This window comes from Delphinus delphis, chromosome 18, assembly GCF_949987515.2.
Source record: "Delphinus delphis chromosome 18, mDelDel1.2, whole genome shotgun sequence".
NCBI lineage: Eukaryota > Metazoa > Chordata > Mammalia > Artiodactyla > Delphinidae > Delphinus > Delphinus delphis.
Genome location: NC_082700.1, coordinates 7,222,670 through 7,246,070, shown reverse-complemented (window position 1 = coordinate 7,246,070; position 23,401 = coordinate 7,222,670). Strand labels below are relative to the sequence as shown.

General features: G+C 45.5%; 1 long non-coding RNA gene across 1 annotated transcript; it reads right to left on the bottom strand.

Annotated features, from left to right (window-relative positions):
- Positions 1-1,769: 1,769 nt before the first annotated feature.
- Positions 1,770-23,000, bottom strand: LOC132413556 (uncharacterized). Its single transcript, XR_009516761.1, has 3 exons — positions 22,511-23,000; positions 3,162-3,384; positions 1,770-2,673 (listed from the first exon to the last, which is right to left on the bottom strand). It is a non-coding gene; the product is annotated as an uncharacterized lncRNA (long non-coding RNA).
- Positions 23,001-23,401: the final 401 nt, after the last annotated feature.

Genomic DNA, 23,401 nt, shown 5'->3' with positions numbered 1-23,401 from the left:
TATATTCCTCAAAGTGAAATGGCCAAAATTGAAGTCAGTTTTTTTTTTTTTTTTTTTTGCTGTACGCAGGCCTCTCACTGTTGTGGCCTTTCCCGTTGCAGAGCACAGGCTCCGGACGCGCAGGCTCAGCGGCCATGGCTCACGGGCCCAGCCGCTCCGCGCCATGTGGGATCTTCCCGGACCGGGGCACGAACCCGTGTCCCCTGCATCGGCAGGCGGACTCTCAACCACTGCGCCACCAGGGAAGCCCTGAAGTCAGTTTTTGATTGAAGTGAAACGATGAATTTGGTGAGTGCTACCAAGCTGCCTTCAGCAAGTTTTCATCCAAATGTAGTAACTTTTTAAAAGGCTATTGAGACAATTTTACATATAAGGGATATGTAGGGTCATGATTTCTAAGATTTCATAAAGGTTTGAGCCTATAGCAGTGGGGGAAATCGTGAAAGGGATAAACCTTCAAAAGAGAGCAGATGAAAAGCTTGAAAAAACTGGAGAGCCATTGGGTTGAAATGTCCATTCCCCTTTATGCTTGTTATTTTACTACTTTTCAGGTTGAAGATTAACAGAAAGAGCTTTTATATACAAGTAATTGCAGCACTGCAAAAAGAGAACGTGTAGATGAATTGGAATGGGTGAAAAAACTTTGAAACTTTTGCAAAAGCATTAGAGCTTTCTTGCTTTTCATTTCATTGTATTATTGTTCTTCATAATAATCTACATGATTTCCAAAACTTATTAGTCATTTGTATCAGAATTTTTTTCTTTAAATAAGGTTAACTGTGTTTTCGCATATGATTTAAGACCAAGATAGTCTACAGTTCTGGGGAGTACATGTCTTATCAAATGGTGGCCAACAGGTCAACATGAAATTGGATTAATTATAAAAAAACTTATCTTCTAGTCAGTCCCATAGGGACCTATTTCATACACTGATGAGTACTGGATTTTACACTATATAGATCAAACCTGAAAAGCAGTGTAAATTTCTCATTTTTTTTAAGGACCTAAATTTTAGAGGTCAACATTGCAAAACTTTATGTCATGAATTTATATACACTGAGCTTTTACAGATCATTATAATGAACCATTAGAAATAATACTGATTTTATTTTTTTTAATTAGGTAAGAGATATGTTATTATAAATATAATACTTGAAGTTTTCTTTAAATGTTAAGGTCTTGAGGGTTTTTAAAGAATTATAGTTAAGAATCAAACTGACTTGAAAAAAACAACAACAGAGGTACAGTTTTATTGTTATTGTTTTTTGCTATGTCTTCATTTTTAGGCCAAATCTAACTTTTTCTCACCTTTAAGACCAAGGAGTCTTAGTAGGCTATTATTAATAGTAATGTTTAAAACCTCACTTAAAAAATCATAGAAACATTTCTATTTTGTTTTATTATAAATCTCTCTTTTTAAATGGGAAAATTATTAAGAAACTGCTAGTGCAAACAGAAGTTAACCTCAAAATATGTCTTTACTAGCTTTCATGCCTCCACCATCAAATAGGACAAAAGGATGACCAAAAAAATGAATAAATGCTGATGTCAGAATTTAATACATGCTTTACTTCTTTTTATTTAAATCTGTAGACCAAGAGTAAAGCATATGATAAATGAGTGGACTTACCCAGGAGCCTGGGATACTGTTTGGGAGTTTGATGATGTTCCAGTCATGCTTTGGCAAGTTAGTGGACAACACCTGGGCCAAGGATGGCAGCTAGCATGGATGGCAGGGTAACTGACCCAAAGCTTCAGCAGGAGCTCCCAGGTGACTGGGTATGGAGGACCTGTTCTAGGGAACTCTGTTTACAGCGGTTGACATTGCCTTATTGAGGGACCTACTGAGCACCCAATCAAAGCACCTCCTTTGAAATGGAACAGCCTCTCTGGAGCCACATTCCAGGGAAAGGAAATCTGGAAGCTTTTTTTTCTAGAGATAGGCAGCTGGCTGTGATTTCACTGCAATAGACTTACAAGGAGTAGCTATTACTAATTTTCAGAAACACAAAGGAATTCCTAAAACTGTTATTCTTCCTCCCAAGGGTTTGGGAATGTGGGTCTCCATAAAGTTTCTGGTCTCTTTAATTCCAGGGAGAAAGGCAGTTAGGTAGGTAATGGAAATTGTCAGTTGACAGTCATCTTCCTATCATCTACTCTAGATTCATTCTTTCCCAGGATCCAATTTTAGCTAAAAACATAAAATAAAACCCATCTGGTATCACTTCAGAGAGAGAAGAGGAGAGACTCTGAGAAAGATTTTTAAGGAATAAACTAGGAAAATGTATTCGTGATAAAGCTGATCAAAATTAGGTTTGAAATCTAAGTTTTCACCCAGTACAAAGAAGTCTTTCAATTCTTTTTTCTAATTAATTATTTATTTATTTTTGGCTGCGTTGGGTCTTCGTTGCTGCGTGCGGGCTTCCTCTAGTTGCGGCGAGCGGGGGCTACTCTTCGTTGTGGTGCGTGGACTTCTCGTGGTGGTGGCTTGTCTTGCTGTGGAGCACAGGCTCTAGGCACACGGGCTTCAGTAGTTGTGGCGCGCGGGCTTCAGTAGTTGTGGCGCACGGGCTTCAGTAGTTGTGGCGCAGGGGCTCAGTAGTTGTGGCTCGCCGGCTTAGTTGCTCCGCGGCATGTGGGATCTTCCAAAACCAGGGATCAAAGCCCCGTCCCCTACATTGGCAGGTGGATTCTTAACCACTGCGCCACCAGGGAAGTCCCCAGCAGATTTTCTTGAGTATAAAATATTTAGGTTTAGAGAACATTTGCTTTTAGAGTTGACTCCTTCAGTTCCATTAATACATAAAGCTAATTTCATTAATGTCATTAAATCTCCCTTTATGGGCTGAATTCTTATTAAATACAACAGACTACGTTGGATCTGTCGCAAAGTCAAATTTGTTGAATGAATTGAACTGCGTCTTTCTCCAATTTATTTTAACCAAGTTTTAGGGGGAAATCTTCCTCTGAATGATTGTGCTTAAGATTATATTATTGTCGCTTTCTATACCCTATAACTTAACCTTTAAATGACATAAGATTACATTAAACAGTGACAAGTGGTATACATCACATAAAGAAACTAAAGACCACTAATATTTAGCCGATCCGACACTGTGGATTGGAAAATATATAAAGCCAGGGAGAATGAATTTCCTTACCCCCCAGATAAATCCGGTTTCTCTCCACAGGTTGATGACAACGCCGCCTAAGAACGGAAAGCTGAGAAATCCAGCTCCTTCACTGATTAGGAGGCAGCTTCTCCTTCAGGGTCCGTTCATTCACTTGCAAAGGAGCCAGGCACCCTGCTTGGCACTGGAGACCCAGCGATCAACAGAACAGACCCAGGGCTGCCTGGACGAGTGTCTAGGAGCCCACATGTTCCTGGAGGAGGCAAACATGAACAAGTAAACAAACACAGAAGAAAGAGCATTGCGGGGCTTCCCTGGTGGCACAGTGGTTAAGAATCCACTTGCCAGTGCAGGGGACATGGGTTCGAGCCCTGGTCCGGGAAAATTCCACATGCCGTGGAGCAGCTAAGCCCGTGCGCCATAACTGCTGAACCTGGGCTCTAGAGCCCATGAGCCACAACTACTGATTTCGTGCTCCGCAACAAGAGAAGCCACCGCAATGAGAAGCCCGCGCACCGCAACGAAGGCCCAACGCAGCCAAAAATAAAATAAATGAATTTATTTTTTAAAAAATGCTGCTCAGGGTAATGTGGTAAAGGCTGAGTGATGGAGGTGGGCGACACGGGGGGCCGTCTGGAAAGATCTCTTTCCAGGAGATGTAGCAAAAAAGTTCGCTCATTTTCCAGCTCGGTTAGTTGCCTGCCTGCTCGCCCTCTTTCCGGGGCCCTGAAGCTCAGCACCCCCCAACCCCGGGCAGCCCCAACTCCTCGGGACCCTGCAGGCCGCTCTTTCCCAACTTCCCGGCCTCTCCCCGATCCGGGAAGGCCCTGCCGGGCCTCGCGTTTTCCCAGTTGCTCCAGGGAGAGGCCTGGTCTCGGCTCTCAGGATGTGGACGATGCAAATAGCACGGCCAGCTGCGGCCGGGAGCCGCCGGGAAGCGCGCCAGCCGCCGCCTCGCGGGCCCGGCCTCCCCGCACCCGCAGCCGCCGAGCAGAACCCGCGCCCACTGAGGCCCCGTGGCCGGCGCGGAGGGTGCCCTCTACCGCCTCGCTGGTGCGCCCGGGGTGAGGGACGAACAACGATCGCGTGCCCGTGCAACGTTTGTTACTTCTCTCCACGGCGGCGGCCGGGAGCGGCCCGCACCACTGATCCCCTCCTCCGCGCGAGGTGAGAGGGGACGGGCCCCGATGAGCAGGGCCGATTCCCGGGGGCCGGGAAGCCAGTCCAGGCCCTCCGGGAACTCAGTGCCTGGCCTTCCCCTCGGGTTTGTTCAGTCTTTTGACATCATCGCCTTAAAATATTTTTCTCCTGAGTTTCCTGCTAGTTACAAGACTCACATTCTCCTCTGGCCACACTCCTGAACTTGCAAACATAGGTCTTATTTAGAAAGCACCATGGCAAGTTCGTCTTTATCCTTCCCCCCCACCACGCCCCCGCCGTGGCTTTCGGGGATCTTAGCTCCCGTACCAGGCACTGAACCCCGGGCCCACAGGCAGTGAAAGCGCAGAGTCCTAACCACTGGACCGCCAGGGAAGTCCTGCAAGTTCGTCTTGAAAGAAGGAAGCCTAAAAGGAAGTTAAAACGGACCCCTTGCTTTGCCCACACTCAGAAAGGGGAAGAGGTCCTGGTGGCCCCCAGCCCCGCGCAGTTCTCCCCAAAGGCAAGTGGGAGGTGATATCAGGGAAGCAGAGCGCAGTTGGTGCCCAGGGCACTCACCCTTCTCGAAGGTGGGCGCACGTTTGACGGGGGTGCAGCTGGCAGCAGGGGGCTGCTGGGAGCCGGCCTTCCACGGGGACAGGGGTCACTTCCCCCCAGCCCCTGCCTGGTGGTGGAGGGGAGTTCCGGTCCCTTCCTAGGCCCAGGTGTCCTAGCAGGGTGGCTGGAGCCTGGCTGGTGTCGCAGGCCCGGTCCCACCCGGGCAGTGGCCTGGAGGCTGCAACCAGAGCCCCACCCGGGGCCGGAGGTGCTGGGGTCAGGGAGTCTTCGGATGGAGAAAACCTGCTCTCCCGAGGTAAGTGGGCTGAAAAAAATAAAACTAAAACACACACACAGCTGCTGAGACTGGCCCAGATTCTGCTCTGACGGTCGGCCTCGGTCCTGGGGGAGCTTCTCGGGGCAGTTTTAGCTTCATTCTCAGCAAAGGAGAGACAAGACACAGTTCAGAAATGAGTGTACGGCACCCTAACTGTCACAGGAAACGGCTGCAAATGACCGTGACATTATATCGTATTTTCATCTTTCTTTCTTCTTTTTATGTTGTTTTTCATTGTGCAACCAAAAATGTTAAGATTTCAGCTGGTACTGAATACATGTTACTTGGGAGGACTACCTCCAAAAAACAAAAACAAAAACCCAAAAAACTTTTAAACCAAACCCATACAGGATGACAGGTCAACGCTGAAGATTTTGTGAAGTAACCAGATGTGCCGTGAATGGGAAGCCCCATTATATTCTTACCCTTTTTCAATTAACTTTTAAACATGCTGTAGCAAATATGTCTGTTCCCCTCAGGTGGGCGTTTTGTTTCAGGGTTCCTTTCTGCTGCCTGAGAGTGCTTTAGTCTGCCAGAGTCTCCCCTGAGAGAGAAGGAGCTCTTAATGTGGAATATTAACTCCTCTGCCTATTATATGCGTCAACCCAGGCCTACCTCTCTCCCAGGGGCATCAGAAATTGCTTTTGTGTACCGTTTGGTGAGGCCTTTGCATCCAGAAACAGAGAAAAGTGGAAGAAGAAAACAAAAACAATGCCCCAAAGAAATAAGAGCGTGACGTCCAACGACCTATAAAGCACTGAGTTTCCAGTCACTGATTTTCAAAAATAGTTCAAGCACAGACTTTAGACTCACGCTGCTTTGTGCCAGCCCTCACCTGACCACTTGCTACATGCGTGTCCTTGGACAGATATTTAACCTCTGGTGCCTTGATTTACCCATTTGTAAAATGGGCACAATAATTGACTTCATAAGGCTTCAGGGCAATGTGTGAGAATTTAATAAAATAATCCATGTAAAATGTGACACAATGCTTGGCACTTGGTTAGAACTCAATAAATAGTGAGCTATTACTTTTTACATAACAGTAACAAATTACATGATAAATTATTAGCTTATTATAATTACTATTATGTTATTACAAAGTCTCATTCTTTTCTCCTCCAATTTGGGTTTCCACCTTAATGCAAAACATACTAGAAGTGGCTTTATTCCTAATTATTTGAATTTGCTGCCAGTGGTTCCCAATCACCTGGGGAGATTACAAAGGGACTGATGCCTGGGTCTCACCCACAGGGATTCTGATTTAACTGATCTGGGGTGTGGCCTGGGCTTTGGAAATTTTGAAAGCTCCCCAGGAGATTCTAATGTACAGCCAAATTTTTGGTGGTGTCCTAATCAGAAAGGCAAGCAGATGTTTACAGTTCAAATAAAATTAAAGCAGTCTGTATTCTGAGCTAATAATTTGACTCATTTTGCTGCATTAGACATTCAAATCAGCCAATCGACTGACTTATATATTCACGGAATTTATAAGCTTTGACCGAGTTGACCAATTAATTTGGTTAAAAAGTTTGATTCATTAAAATCACATGGCCACAGCCTCAAGTGAATTGAATTTGTTGGAAATCAGCTACGATTGTGTAGGTATTTGGAAGTTTTTAGATTGTACATTACCACAGAAGTTCACCTTATTTAATTCCATTCTGTACCTTTGCTAAGAAACTGGATATTAAATAAAAATGCTGATAGATTTGGACAGATCTGACCAATTCATTCAGTAAAACATTTGATTTCTCAAAGTCCTATAGCTACAGGCTAATGGAAATTGAATTTGTTGGGGACCAACTAGGATTTTAAGTGTAATTGGGAATATAAACTACTACAGGAGTACACATTATTTAATTCCATCCTGCACACTTGCTAACCAACGGGTTACTAAATCAAAATGCTGATAGTTCGGATGACATTAATGTTCTCTTGTCCCTTTGATCTTGTCCTGGGGACATTTTTATTCTTTTTTTTTTTTTTTTTTGCGGTACACGGGCCTCTCACTGTTGTGGCCTCTCCCGTTGCGGAGCACAGGCTCCGGACACGCAGGCTCAGCGGCCATGGCTCACGGGCCCAGCCGCTCCGCGGCATGTAGGATCCTCCCGGACCGAGACACGAACCCGTGTCCCCTACATCGGCAGGCGGACTCTCAACCACTGCGCCACTAGGGAAGCCCTGTCCTGGGGACTTTTGACAGCATGTAGGTTGCTATCAGATTTGGACACCACTGTCTGTGTATAATTAGCCTCTTTAAAAAATTAATGAGCGTGTTCGTCCATGTAGCGCTTCGGTCATAGTGATCCATCAGATGAATCATGAGTGAGGTAGCACTGACAGCCTCTGTCAACTTCCTGTCAATATTTTCTGTCGGAGGCACAAAATGCTAGATAAGAAAAAGTCCCTGAACCTTGTTCCCCAGAGGTTCTGGATCTGGTCATGGACCTGAGGCATCACAAGCTACTTTTTTTTTTTGGCTGCGCCGAGAGGCTTGCGGGATCTTAGTTCCTGGACCAGGGATTTGAACCCGGGCCCCGCAGTGAAAGCACCCAGTCCTAACCACTGGACCGCCAGGGAACTCCTATCACAAGCTACTTGAAGTAGCTGGAGACAGCAGACCTTCCTGGGATGTATCCCTAACTGGATAAAACAAAATTCAACCACCACTTGTCTCCAAGTGTTTATGTTTAAAACATAAAACAGTTATCAAGTTGAAAATCAGGCAATTTTACGTGGATGGGCTACTTCCCCCACTGCAATACAAGTTATTTATTAATTTGGGTATTTATTTGTAAGGGGCAAAGAAATAGCATCATTAGAAAATACAGGGGATAAGAACAGTATTTTAGGGACTTCCCTCGTGGCACAGAGGATAAGACTGCACGCTCCCCATGCAGGGGGCTGGGGTTTGATCCCTGGTCAGGGAACTAGATCCCACATGCATGCTGCAAGTAAGAGTTCACATGCCACAACTAAGGAGCCCACGTGCTGCAACTAAGACCCGGAGCAACCAATTAAATAAATTTTTTTTGTTTAAAAAAGAATGGTATTTTAAAGTTTCCCTTCTGATTATTTTATGAAAAAAAGGAATTTTGACTAAAGATTGGATAAGAAAATTAGCTTATAATGGTCTAAAGTGTAGGAAGGGAATGAATATTTAGTAAGTGCCTATTCTGTGCTAGGCTCTTTCTGTGCATAATTTCCTTTAATCCTTACAATATCTCCTCAAAATAGAATCAATCCCAATTCACAGATAGGGTAATTGATGAAGTAACTTAAGGCTGCACAGTGGGAAGTCATAAAAATGGGGTTTGAACCCAAGTCAGTCTGCCCCAGACCCCATAAGCTATTCACTACATGTCAGGGTGGTCAACTGTCCTGGTTTGCCCAGAACATGGGACTCAGTTTTAAAACCATGACAGTCCCCAGAAAACCAGGACAAGTTGGTTACTCTACTTGGTAACCAGAGGTTACTGCTCCCTTAGCCAGCCAACCAGATTCCAGGCCCCAGGTCTGCCCCTGGTGGGAAGGATGGGCACATCCGACCAAATTACTATATCCTTTGATCATGTAGGTCAAGGACTGGCAAACTTTTCCCCTGAAGGGCCATTTTTTATTTTGCGGGTCACAGGGTCTCTGTCACAACTACTCAACTGGGTCCTTAGAGTGGGATGCAGCCATGGACAATACAAAAATGAAGGGGTGGGCTGTGTTCCAAGAAAATTTTAGTTACCAAAACTGGAGGTGGGCTGGATTTGGCCCATGGATAGTTTGCCAAACCCTGATGTAGTTTATTAATAACGAATCCTTTGCATAGATAATTCAATTTGAAGAAGAATTTATTTCTAGAAGTTACTTTAATTGGGGGTAGGGTCGGTGGGCAGTTGGAAGCTGTCTTTTGGACTAACCTATTCATCAGTTAGTCATGCCTACTGTTTGGGGACCGTGGAATTTGACTTTTCTGATCCTACTCCAAAGTCACACAGTGTGTGGGTGTGTGAAGGCGGCAGTACGGTATCTCCCATCACAAATGTATATCCCCTTCCTTGTCTGTTGGGAGATATTTGTCGCATTCATTTCTCCACTATCTTTTCAGCTTCTTCTACTTCCAAACATCATTTAAAAAGTAATTCCTGGGCTTCCCTGGTGGCGCAGTGGTTGAGAGTCCGCCTGCCGATGCAGGGGACGCGGGTTCGTGCCCCGGTCCGGGAAGGTCCCACGTGCCGCAGAGCGGCTGGGCCCGTGAGCCACGGCCGCTGAGCTTGCGCGTCCGGAGCCTGTGCTCTGCAACAGGAGAGCCCACAGCAGTGAGAGGCCCGCGTACCGCGCAAAAAAAAAAAAAAAAAAAAAAGTAATTCCTACTGCACTCTCCATCATATGGAGATATATTCATTTGCTTCAATGCAGCATTTTCTTTATTGTGTGCTGGAAAAATAGTCCTAGCTTTTTCTATACTGAAAAGCAATGCCACTTTAGCACTGGAGCAGCCTCTACCATCCCAACATTCATTCACGCATGCCTTTATCCACTCACTGGGTACCTACTCTTCGAGGGGGAGGGGGAGGGGCCACTCAAGACCTTGTGCCCATAAACTGGGAGATTGGGATTGACACATACACACTACTATATATAAAATAGAGAACTACTAAGGTCCTACTGTATAGCACAGGGAACCCTACTCAATACTCTGTAACGGCCTACAAGGGAAAAGAATCTAAAAAAGAGTGGGTATATGGATTTGTATAACAGATTCACATTGCTGTATACCTGAAATGAACAGAAGATTGTAAATCAATTACACCCCAATAAAAATTAAAAAAAAAAAACCTTATGCCCCCATCACAGATATGCCCCCAAGAGGAGAAGATACAAAGCAACACAGTCTTAAATGCAAAAGAAACAGTGGGCGTGGCTTAAGGGGATGGGGGAGGTGGGAGGGGAAGGAAATGCAAATTTGGAAGGAAACTAGCAAATGGTAAGGCTTGGGCTCAGGATTTATAAGCCAAGCACAGAGGGAGATAATAAATAGATTAGCTCAGGAACAGAAGAGGTGCTCGTGAGTCGGAGAGAGCAAGGGGTCACAGGGAGGGCACAGTTGCTGAAGCAGCAGAAGCCACTGTGTGTTCTGAAGCAGGAGACGGGCAGGGTTAAAACCAGCGATGTAGCAGAGTGTGCTGCTGGTTTCCAGGGCTGTTGGAGTTGGGAGGCTGGGTCAGAGTGTGGCAGTTGAAATGGACAGTAAGGGACAGGGTCCATAAAAATTCCACAGGAATCAAGAGGATGACATTAGTGTCCCTAATTCCAGAAAACACGCGAAGAGGTGATCCTCATGTAATGACGACGACTTCAGGCTTCAGCTGAAAAACTTCAGGTATTTTCATACTCCTTGAATCAAGATGTTCCCTGGGCAAGCAGGTGAGAAATCAGGGTTACCTGTGCAGATTTTATGTGGAATGCCGCACAGAGGCGGTAACTGAACCAGGCAAGGCGTCTCCTATGCTTTTTTGTTGTTATTCATTTGCTTCATGATCTCTGCCTAAACCCTTTCATGTTTGCCTGAAGAGAAGCGTATTAGAACCAGTGTTTCTTCCAACTTACTCTGAATGCCCAACGCACAAACTCCCAGACAACATCCACGTGGGACACGTCTCTACTAACCGTAGGTTTTGCGTTAACCTGTAAACTGCCCAGATTACCAGCTCTGGCAAGGTGGGGTTCTGACCACTGGTTTTCATTACCGGGGGCACTGCTCATCCTGGCCGTCTTGCCCACCCCACAGTAGTCACTGAATTTGTGATGGCTAAGCTCGCACTTGACTAAGGAGAACTGAATCAAACTGCGTATGACTCTCAAAGCGAATCATTTAAAAACAGTATTACAGCAATTAAGAATACATCAACACATATTAGATAAATATTTAGATAATGCGTGCAAGAAATGAGGCACTATTTTGGTTGGATGATAAAATCAACTATTCACCTGAACACATTTCATAATTTTATAATTGATCAATTGAACCCACTGACTTCAATTTCCTAACCTTACACTTGTAAGGAAGGCATTAATATTGAAGATTATCATGATATCCAGGAGAGGAAAATACTGTAATAAATAATTGAGTTTCTTTATGCTTCAGTCGCTTTTCTAAGTTACTTATGAAACAGCAACAAATACTAGTGGTGCTATTGGGAAAGTTGACATTATCCGTTTCTTATTTAACAACGGAGTCATTAAAAAAGAGAGAGAGAGGGAGAGGGAGGCTGGGAGTGAGAAACATTATTGTATTAAATACAGATTCTGGTATCTTGAGAAGCTGCATGTTTGGTTTGGCTGAAGGATATCAAAAGCCACTAAGCAAGAGAATGACATTTGTTGTAGCCAAAGTAAACAATTTTTATTTCTGTTTTCCATATGCAAGCATATGAGTAGAACATAGCACATTTCATATTTGTACATTTTGGGAAAACATGTAAAATTATAATCATCATAATATAAAACACATCCCTTATGCTACTGAATGTTTCATCACTGCTTTGGGAACGCTGCATGGGCAGATAGTATAGAAATTCGTGATCCTGTGAAGTTTCAGTACTACTATGGACTGTGTATGGGCCGGACAGAAAGACCTGCACCGGAACTGTCTCAGTTCTGTGAAAATTTATTTTATAACCTGTTTCCAGAAGCTGTGATTCAAATATCATAGTAACTTATCAAATATAACCCTCATTGCCAGGAAAAGTTCCCTTGAGCCTCACTGAGATTTTTTTTTCTGATCTCACTAGGGATGCAAATGTTTTCCACTCTCCATAAACTCCAAGATTTTCCCTCTCTCTCCAAAAGAGAGTCATTTCGAGGCAGAATCCCCACCCCCAGACATAAACGTGATCAAATGCGTGCCTTTCCAGCGAGGCTTTGCCCAAAAGTTCAGACAAATTGGAGTCCTTTTTATGAAATATCATTTCTTTACACCCTAACAGTTATGCCTGCCAGACAAGATGTTTGCAATAACCTTCACAAACTTCCATATTTTGAGAAATCAATTGTGGGTGTTAAGACTGAAAACAGAAGAAATTAATGAAAAGAAGTTATTGACAATGTAAATGGGGAATTCCCTGGCAGTCCAGCAGTTAAGGCTCGGCGCTTTCAATGCCAGGGCACGGGTTCAATACCTGGTCAGAGAACTAAGATCCCGCGAGCAGCACGGTGTAGCCAAAATAAATTAAAAATGTAAATAAAGTCTTCAACAGTGCTCAGCCTATGGTATGTGCTCAATGAATATTCGTTATATAATCTTATTATTCGGGAATATGCACATTTAATGACAAATGGTAGCATATACATACACACTTAAAATGTATACACCAGGCTTCCTTGGTGGTGCAGTGGTTGGGAGTCCGCCTGCCAATGCAGGGGACATGGGTTCAAGCCCTGGTCTAGGAGGATCCCACATGCAGAGCAACTAAGCGCCACAATGACCGAGCCTGCGCTCTAGAGCCCCCGAGCTACAACTACTGAGCCCGCGTGCCACAACTACTGAAGCCTGCGCGCCTAGAGCCTGTGCTCCACGATAAGAGAAGCCACTGCAATGAGAAGCCCGCGCACTGCAAGCACGAGTAGCCCCCGCTCGCCACAACTAGAGAAAGCCTGCACACAGCAACGAAGACACAGTGCAGCCAAAAATAAAAATAAATAAATAAATTCATTTAAAAAAATGTATATACCTATTTATGTATATAAGGGGTATGTATAAACAGAGAAGTGTCCAACTTTTCCAATTGCCAGAAATAATCTTTGCTTGTGAATTAATTCATTGCTGTTTGCTGTTTATTTGTTCTTTTGTTGAGAGTTGGAAAGGAGAGCACTGGCAGAGGTGTGAAATGGCTCCGTTATTTTAGTTAATTATTAACCCTGAAGCCTCACCATAATTATTCTAATCTCAGCATTGAAGCAACTTTGGCCATTGATGAAATGCCTAATCAATGAATTAAAATCACAAAACACACTGCACGGTGCCACCTTTATCACAGATCATAGGAGGTTAGAATGGGAAGGGCAGTCAGGTGTCACCCAGCACAGTGCCCTCGTTTTACAAGTGAGGACACTGCAGCCCAAAGATGTAAGGTGACTGCCCAGAGCCCAAGGCAAATATCAGAGGGGTCATTTCAAGACTGGACTTTTACCTCCACATCCAGGCTGTGTCCAGTCTCATTATCTGGAAGGCTTTTTCTCCTCTGAAAAAACAAGTCTGTCTGATTACACCGTGTGAAGCCATTACAGCTGGATGCTTCCTTGGCCTCTCGTGGGTGACGGCCTCCTAAGCCTCTCAAATGCAGAGAAGAGGGATTACGATTCTAAGATGATGAACTGAAGCGGCCCCAGCAGGCCTCCCCTCAACCTCCCCTTTCCTGCTCTGCTGTTGTAAATACACAAACATATACAGGTGCCAAGTAACACCACCTCATTTTAGAATTAAAAAGTCTGCTGTTTTGTTTTCCAAGTATATTTTTAAATGAAGTCTTTGAAAATAAGTCACAGGAATCTCTTGTATCTAGACAGCATGGTTGGTGAGCATTGGTTATTGATAAGTTCAAGAAATCCCTTGTCTCTGATTCTGATGTTCAGAATGGAGGGTCCAGTTAGGCAAATTTGCCTGAAACCACACCTGCAGAACCTGGAGAACAGGCTGGAGGCTCCTGAACTCGGGTTCTGGTCTCCTCTGTGCTGTATGTCCCGCACTAAATGCAGTGCCTTTGGACATCGTAGGCGCTCCGTGAAGTTTGCTGGATAAATTCATGAAAGAATAATAAGCAAATTAAATGTCTGTTTCTCCGAAGTTTCCATGGGAATCGAAGAGAACCTTAATCTGGAGAAAGGCATTGGCGCTTTCTAAATTATGTCTCCCAAATGATCTGGCTACACTGGCGAGGCCAAAAAACCAACCAACCCAACAGAAACCCAAACGCCCTTTAAACTTTTCCATTCACCTCTGGTAGCCACTGCAATGCAGCCAAAAATAAATAAATTAATTAATTAATTAAAGGAAAAAAAAACAACAAAAAAACTTCCACCGTGTCATGCCACCTTCCGTTTTGAATTCTAGAAAGACGGATCTGTGTGTTCCCAAGCCAGGAAGACAGTGAGCCCTGGGTCTCTTACACGGCAGCTGCATTGCACAAAGGACAAGTGCCTTTCACCTAGTTTTGCCGGTGGCATTTACAAATCTGCCCTGGACTTTGCCACATCCAGTTTTCTATCCCCAAAGCACCGCTGTGAGTTGATGGGAGGGAAAAACATTAACTTCACTTCAGCCTGAAGAGAGGTCAGCGACATGTCCGGAGTCACACGGGGACCCAGAGTGCCTGCCTGGGTGGTTCCTGAATCAGTTTGAAGGTTGGCTATTTAAACAGCAGGAGCTATGTATTCATTTTGGAAGTCTCTTAGTCTGTGTTTCTAAATGGTCGACATGTAGATGAAGGGGGGAAATCATTTAGTGTCTACTCACTGCTCCCAAGACCACGAAGTGAAAATAAAACTATTCAGAAAAGTTTGTAGAAAATTTATCTCATGATAAATCTACAGTTGGGTTATTAGGAAGCTAGAAAAGTCTATTTGAAAGATAGCTTCAGCTTTTGAAGTGGATTTCATGGAGCAGGTGAGGGCCCTCATGACTGTCCCACCCCCATCCCAACTGCAAGAAAAATGCCCCCGAGTGGCAAGACCAACATCTAAGCCCACTTGACATTTTAAAATTTTTCTTGGGACTTCCCTGGTGGCACAGTGGTTAAGAATCTGCCTGCCAATGCAGGGGACACAGATTCGATCCCTAGTCTGGGAAGATCCCACATGCCGTGGAGCAACTAAGCCTGTGTGCCACAACTACTGAGCCTGTGCTCTACAGCCCGCGAGCCACAACTACTGAGCCCACGTGCCACAACTACCGAAGCCCGCGGGCCTAGAGCCCGTGCTCCGCAACAAGAGAAGCCACCACAATGAGAAGCCAGCGCACTGCAATGAAGAGTAGCCTCTGCTCACTGCAACTAGAGAAAGCCCGTGCACAGCAATGAAGACCCAACGCGGCCAAAAAATAAATTAACTAATTAATTTTTAAAAATTTAAAATAAAATAAAACACTTAAAAAATTTCGTATGTTTGGGTGAAAGCTGACTTTCCAAATAGCCACTTTTTTCTGTCTTTACCTAGATGCTTGTACTGGAGACAAAATGGTAGAGGCTGAAGGGAGTACAGTGGGTGACCGAACAAGCTTCTTCCACGCTACCCTTACGCCAGCTAATGTTATTAATCAATGCATGGCAATGATTGGTGCTAAACGAAAAGTTTCCCCTTTTTAGGTTCAGCTGTGGTTGAAGCTCATATTTTCTCCGATTCAATAGAATAATCGTAGAAGTTGGTTGGAACCACCTTGGTTCTTCCAGTTCTCTTGCCCCTGCCTCATGCTTTGCATGTGAAACAATTCTAGTTCCTTTAACAATCCGATCTCCTTCTAGTTCCCTTTTCATCCAGTTGTGTGACTCCTCTCCGTGCCTGCTGTGTGTTTTCTGATTATGTTCTCTTGGGGAGTTTGGAAATTTACCCACACCAGTAGCCCTCACCCTCCAAAACAAAAACGAAACAGCTCACACACACATCCCCAGAGTAACAGGAGGACTGGCCCACCTACCCCAGTCAGCCTGTATCGTTGATTTCATATATATTTGTACATGTGGTCATCTGTAGGTTCCTTTGGCCACTTTATTGAGCTAATTAAATTCTAAGATAGTCTAAAGTTTACCAAATTGACCAGAAAACTCTTAGCCACCTAATGTGGCAATGAAATGAAGATACATCTTTCAAGAAGACATTGGCTGTGACAATGACTAGAGAAGAAAGAAAATCCCTAGAATTCTTGACAACTTGGCGATTTCATGTTGCCCACTGTGGTATATCGCTTTCTGCTGACGATAATCACAAGAGCTGGTCCCACTGGATGTAAAAAAGGGAACTTAAGAAGAAGGAGAGGGACTTCCCTGGTGGTGCAGTGGTTAAGAATCCGCCTGCAAATGCAGGGGGCACGGGTTCAATCACTGGTCCGGGAAGATCCCACATGCCACAGGAGCAACTAAGCCCCTGCGCCACAACTGCTGAGCCTGCGCTCTACAGCCCACGAGCCACAACTACTGACCCCTCGTGCCTAGAGCCCGTGCTCCGCAACAAGAGAAGCCAGTGCAATGAGAAGCCCGTGCACCACAACGAAGAGTAGCCCCCGCTCGCCGCAACTAGAGGAAGCCCGTGCACAGCAACGAAGACCCAATGCAGCCAAAAATAAACAAATAAATAAATTTTAAAAGAAGGAAAACTTTCTTTACGAGTTGAAAGTAAAAGAAGCTAGGCTGATATTAGCATCTATAGATTTTAGATATGAAAAATTATAGACAGTGGTTTCAGTTATTAAAAAGCATGAGCTTAAGCCTTTTGATCCCTCAGTTAGAGTGCTGATTCAAAAAGTGTTCAAACACAACCTTTGACAGCTCAATTTCTAAAATAACATCATAAAAGCAGGAGAGTGAACAAATCTGTGCGTATCTATACTACAGGAGAAATCCTACCACCAATTACTAAACGGAAGTGCAGGGGTCCCTGTGCGCTTGTTAAAGATCTTACTGAAAGGCTGACGGGGAGCACGTGACAGTGTCACTGAGGGGAACGAAGGCCTAGGCTTGATGAAAGATGCTGCACTTTAGAGCAGCCCAGCACAGCCTAGAGTTGGAGAAGCTACCTCTTTTGCCTGTGAAATTCGCATTTGTTTTTTCCCTTTACCAATTTCATCTGACCCCTGTGCCCTACCTTCTGCTGTCTGCACCTTTAGCCTAAAGTAAAGACACCCAAGTTATGGTGTGCATTCCAGATATTTCAATCACTAAATGTCAGTTCAGTGAGGGGAAACGTCAATTAAAACAAAAGTGGACTTCTCACAATTATTATTGTGGCTTGCGTAGGCCCAGGTTCCAAATTTTCACCCTTATCCCACCTTCCCTCTCAACCCTCACTCCTGGTTGGGGAAAAAAGGACTAGAAAGGCATGGAGCATATAATTTCTTTCCTTTCAGTTTCTCTAAGTAAACTTCCGGTTCTGGTCCAACTGTGTGTTAATATCCTGATATTAACACACAGTCTGAATTCTGAGTAGCCAGATCTCATGGCTTTAAAACTCCAACAGTTCTGATGGGTAGTTGCATCTCTTTTTTTTTTTTTTTTTTTGCGGTCCATGGGCCTCTCACTGCTGTGGTCTCTCGCATTGCGGAGCACAGGCTCCAGACACTCAGGCTCAGCGGCCATGGCTCACGGGCCCAGCTGCTCCGCAGCATGTGGGATCTTCCTGGACCAGGGCACAAACCCGTGTCCCCTGCATCGGCAGGCAGACTCTCAACCACTGCACCACCAGGGAAGCCCGTAGTTGCATCTCTTAATGCCCACTTTCTTTTAAGATTTTTTTTTTTTCATTTGGAACATTTTTAAAGTCTTTATTGAATTTGTTACAATATGGCTTCTGTTTTATGTTTTGTTTTTTGGGCGTGAGGCATGTGGGATCTTAGCTCCCCAACCAGGGATCAAACCTGCACCCCCTGCATTGGAAGGCCAAGTCTTAACCACTGGACCACCAGGGACGTCCCTAATGGCCACTTTCAATAGTGCATATACACAGACTCTCAACTGAAGTTCTGACGGAGCAGTCTGAAATTGTGCGAAGCACAGCAACTGGCCCACTCGCTAGCGTGACCGTCCATGGTCCAGCATGTTTTAATTCTACCTGCTTATTCATCAGTTGCCTGACTAAAGAATGATATTATGTCCAAATCAAATTGCTTATCTTGCATTTCACAGGACAAAGGGGAATCCTGGGTGTCTGAGTTTGTTTCCCAAAGACTTTCCATTGACCCAGTTCATATTTCTCAACAGGAAGTCATATAGACTCAGGAAATGATCGAACGTATGCAACTGAGAGCCAAAGATGATCATAGTGTGAGGTCAGATATAAAAATATACACATGCAAAGAGACAGAAATAATACATTTAGGGGCATTTTCACGAAAAGTTACCCCTTTAGAGAAGAAGTTAAAATTATACTTCCTTAGGGCTTCCCTGATGGCGCAGTGGTTGAGAGTCCGCCTGCCGATGCAGGGGACACGGGTTCGTGCCCCGGTCCGGGAAGATCCCACATGCCGCGGAGCGGCTGGGCCCGTGAGCCATGGCCGCTGAGCCTGCACGTCCAGAGCCTGTGCTCCGCGACGGGAGAGGCCACAGCAGTGAGAGGCCCGTGTACCGCAAAAAAAAAAAAAAAAATTATACTTCTTTACCTGAATTTTCAGGTGTAACTCACTTTGTAGACTACTTGGAATACTGAAATCCTCTCTCATTTTTATAACACAATTGGTCTTGTATTTCTCTATAACAAGTATTAGACCCAGAAAAATACAAAGCGCTCAGTAAGAACGCAGCAAAATGTACCCCACAAAATCACATATTTAAAGGTAAGATTATATTACTGATAAATTATTAGAAGTCTACTCAAATGAAGCTACAGAATATGAATGCAAAGTAGTCAGAGTTACTTTTATATTTGGCTTAATAGCTAAGAAGCTTAAAAAGAAAAGCAATATTATAACAGGACCAAACAGTGGGACAGCAGAGTCACTCGGTTCCTATCAAGTCTTCTCCCTAATATTCTGTACGAGAATCTACAAGTTGCATTTATTGTGGAAGCTTCTGTCATTTGGAAATGAATGGCTGATCTTGGTTAAAGCCTAGAGGAGATATGCAGACACTTCTTCAAACCAGTAAGATAACTGGTTTGCTCTTTGGCCTCAGATAGAATCGCCGCTGAGTAAGGGTTGTGTAGACCAGGGTTGGGAAAGAAGGCCATTTGGCAGGTAACTGAGGTAGCAGTTAGAGCAAACAAGATTGCAGCAAATGTCCGGGTAGAGATAACAACCCAATATACAAGAATTCAAAGCAGGTTGTTGATATGGCCTTTCTTCCCCAACTGGAATAGAAGTTCCACGTGGGCAGAGATTTTTACATTTTGTTCATGACAGTTATCCCCAGCTTCTGGAACAGTTCCTGGCTTATAAATATTTGATGAGTGAATGAACATAAACTAAGTTTCAGAAGACATATTTGTCCAAGGAAATTAAATTCCACATATATCTAATGAGCACCTAAGCAGTGCTATGCTAAGTGTCCTTGTATAATGCAGAAGTCGCTGCAGTGTGACTTGGGAAAGCATGGTTCCGGGTGGGGGGGTGGGGGGAGAGGGGCGCTGATGAGATCAAGGAGTGTCTTTGGGAATACAGCCATTTGGTACGGTATTAAATGCTGGACGGTAGGAAAGGCAGAAACTGGGACCCAAATGCCAGGCCTGACTTTGCGTGCCTGGCACCCGCTCAGGGCACTTTCCAGCAGGTGCTCAGTAAATGCCTGTGGATCCAGGAACTGGCCATGGGGATCCAGGGAGGCATCCAGTCCAGCCTTGGGATCAGCAAGCTGCCAGGACCAGCCTGGGACTCGGCGCAGGCCTTCCTCTGTCTCTGCCTCACTCCCTTGAATGACCAGGGCCAAGTCTGGAACGGGGACTGTCAGAGTGAGGGCTGAGGACTCGTGCCCCAGAATTAAATGTTAAAATGTCAAACCCCAGGGCCCTACTTGAGACTTCCTATACCTTAGAAGAGGGACCCAGAAACTAGCACTGTAATCAAGTATCCAGGTAAGTCTCTTACACACACCAAAGTTTGGATTCTACTAAAGTAGGATTTCGCAGACAAGAAAAAAGATCTAGTAAGAATTCTCTCTCAAATATCCGCATTAGTAACTGAAATCCCAAGGGCATGAGAAATTAATATTTTGGGTGGTTCCTAAGGACCAGGGACTGTTTAACATGCTTTTCACATATAACTACTTAATATTCAATAATTCAAAGGGGTAGTTTTATTATATCTATTTTTAAGGAAACAAGCTCAAGGATAGTAAATAACTTGCCTAACACTGCACAGCAAGTACCTAGTGGGAATCCAAACCAGGTCTGCTTAATTCCTGAGACCACAGGCACCCCTATGTCTTGCTGCATCTTGGGCAAATGCAGAATGGAGGGAATCCGGACATTCCATAGCGCCTGTCTTTAGGGAATGTACGCAGACTCAGTTTCTCACTGGTTGAATCTGTCAAGGTGAATTTCTGGAAATCAAGATTTGAGGTTTTAATTATACATGCATTAGGTCTAGACAGAGAGTGTCTAAACCATCTGTGACTTTAATAATCCTTATAAAAAGGCCAAACACCAGATGAAGTGATTTGTCTGGGGCAGAAAACTTGCGCATAGGACAGACAAATACCTTAAGAGGACAACAGGGGAGGTGTAGACCGTTACAACTGACACTGCCGCTCTGCTCCAAGTCTTCTCAGATTTCAAAGAGAGCCCAAGGGACTTGCCTGGCGGTGCAGTGGTTAAGAATCCGCCTGCCAGTGCAGGAGACCATGTTCGATCCCTGGTCCGGGAAGATCCCACATGCCGCGGAGCAACTAAGCCCATGCGCCACAACTACTGAGCCTGTGCTCTAGAGCCCAGAGCCAGAACTATTGAAGCCCGCGTGCCTAGAGCCCGTGCTCCGCAACGAGAAAAGCCACCGCAATGAGAAGCGGGCGCACCGCAATGAAGAGTAGGCCCCGCTCGCCGCAACTAGAGAAAGCCCGTGAGCAGCAACAAAGACCCAATGCAGCCAAAGAAGAGAAGCCAAAAGTCCAGCTTTCCCTGTGAAATATCCTGATTTTTATTTTTCATTTTATTTATTTTAAAAAATGTATTTGTTTATTTTTGGCTGCATTGGGTCTTAATTGCTGAGCGTGGGCTTTCTGTAGTTGCTGTGAGCAGGGGCTACTCTTCGTTGCGGTGCACGGGCTTCTCACTGTGGTAGCTTCTCTGGTTGCGGAGCACAGGCTCTAGGTGCCCGGGCTTCAGTCGTTGCGACGCGAGGGTCAGTAGTTGTGGCTCGTGGGCTTAGTTGCTCCGCGGCATGTGGGATCTTCCCGGCCCAGGGCTCGAACCCGTGTCTCCTGCATTGGCAGGCAGATTCTTAACCACTGCACCACCAGGGAAGTCGCCTGATTTTTAAATATAGCTAACGAATTCAAAAGTTTAAAACACACTTCAAAGGGCAAACAAACAGGTCTGGAAAACAAGGACGGGCCCATGCAGCGCCAGTCTACAACCTCTGGTCTGGAGCTCCCTCCCAGAGACTTAAGCTACATGGAGTAACTGGGATATTAATAGTTCCGTGAAACGTGCGTCTGTGCATCCTGTTTACGTGAAGGTACACCCTATCACTGCTGCTGGTTTAATGTGGTAAAATGTGCATCACATCGTCTTTGACTGCGTGCAGGTGTACGAGACACAGCCTGAAGGCCAAATTTTTGTAAACTGAATTGGGCCTTTCTGTTTACTTACCATGTTGGGATGCCTCATTCTGGTTTTGGCGTGATCTTCCATTGGCATTGGCCAATTTAAAGTTAATGATTCGCTGGCTCATTTTAAAGGAAAATGGAGTAAATTCTCCGGGGGGAAGAGCCTTCAGTTTTAGTATGCACCCCCTACTGCGTCTGCTTTATTTTTTTAATTTAATTTTATTTTTTAATATTTATTTATTTGGCTGTGCCGGGTCTTAGTTGCGGCATGCGGGATTTAGTTCCCTGACCAGGGATCGAACCCTGGCCCCCTGCATTGGGAGCGGGTAGTCTTTACTGGACCACCAGGGAAGTCCCTGCATCTGTTTAATATTAATTGACTGCATTTGGAGATTTCCTAAGAAGAACTTCTTGGTACTTAAGCATTAAAACTGCTCTGTTTCAGAGCAGAAATTCTCTCTCACTTACCGAGCTGATAATGCGATTCGCTTCATATGATGTAATGATACACGTTCGGAAACAGGAAGTTTAGAACAACTAATCGGGGTTTTACCCCTATTATTTAATGATTTAAAATGTTAAGTTACGCAGGACTATGAACCAGCCAATGAATTACTGTTGTTTCTAACACTTCCACGGTCTAAATAACACTTCACTCTTTTGGTATTGGCAGCGCCTTAGGGAATATTTTCATCTCTATTTTAAGACAGGGTTTCTTTTTGCAACGTGTATGCATTTATGTCGTGTTATCAAGTGAGGCAACGTCAACCGACCAAAGCAGAAATCATCAAATCAACTGAACACAATGTCACAGCGTCACCCGTCTAATAATGAATGTTAAACGCAGTATAGACGCACAAGCATCAGTGTGAACGGATTAAAAAGGCACTTACAAGGATGACCCGCAAAGACTCCTAGTTTCAAGACCCAACAAAAAGCCTCCAGGAAGTGAAGCCGGCAGGTTTTAATCTCACTTATTTTCATGGCTATGTTTTTTTTATTGTAGTTTTCCACTGTAAAACAAAAGCGCATCAAAGGAGTCTGGTGGATTTTGGAGAAGAAAAACCTCCTCTCTCCCGGAAGTCTGACGGAGCCCAGATCCCGGACTGAGCGGCCGCGGCCACGGGGAGCGCCCCTCGCGCCCCGCGCCCCCCGCGCCTCGCGCCCACCGGCCGGCGTGCTGCTGCCCCCGCCGCCGCTGCTGCCCAGGCCAGGGCGGGGCGGGCTGCGCTTGTTTTTTTCTTTTTTAGGGGGGTGGGGGGTGTGTTTCAGGAAAGCTCCGCGGTGCTGACCTCATCTTCCAAAGCAGCGCGTCCGCTGCCCGAGAGCGGTGGTCGCAGTCAGCGCCCGCCGGTCCTCCGGCCGCCGTCAGGGCTCCGCGCCCTCCCCCTCCTCTTACCCCGCACTTCCTCCTTCCTCCGCCCTCCCCCCCCAACCCTCCTACCTCCCTTCCCCCTCTGCCCCGCCCCTCCCCATCCCCCCACCTCCTCCTCCTCTCGTCCCCTCCTCCCCTCTCTCCCTCTCACCCACCCACCCACCAATTCCTTCTCCCACCTCCTCCTTGCCCCACCCCGCCCCTCCCCCACTCCTCCTACCTCCCTGTCTCCAACTTCCCCCCACTCTTCCCTTCCCCCGCCTCCTCTCACCTCCCACCTCCTTCTTCCTCCGCCTCCTCCCACCCCATCCCTTTCCCCTTCTCTCCCCTCCCCCGGCCCCCAGGGCTGCGGGCGGCTCCCTGGTTTCGGCGTCGCACACACGTCTGGGCAGAGTGTGGTTCCCAGGCT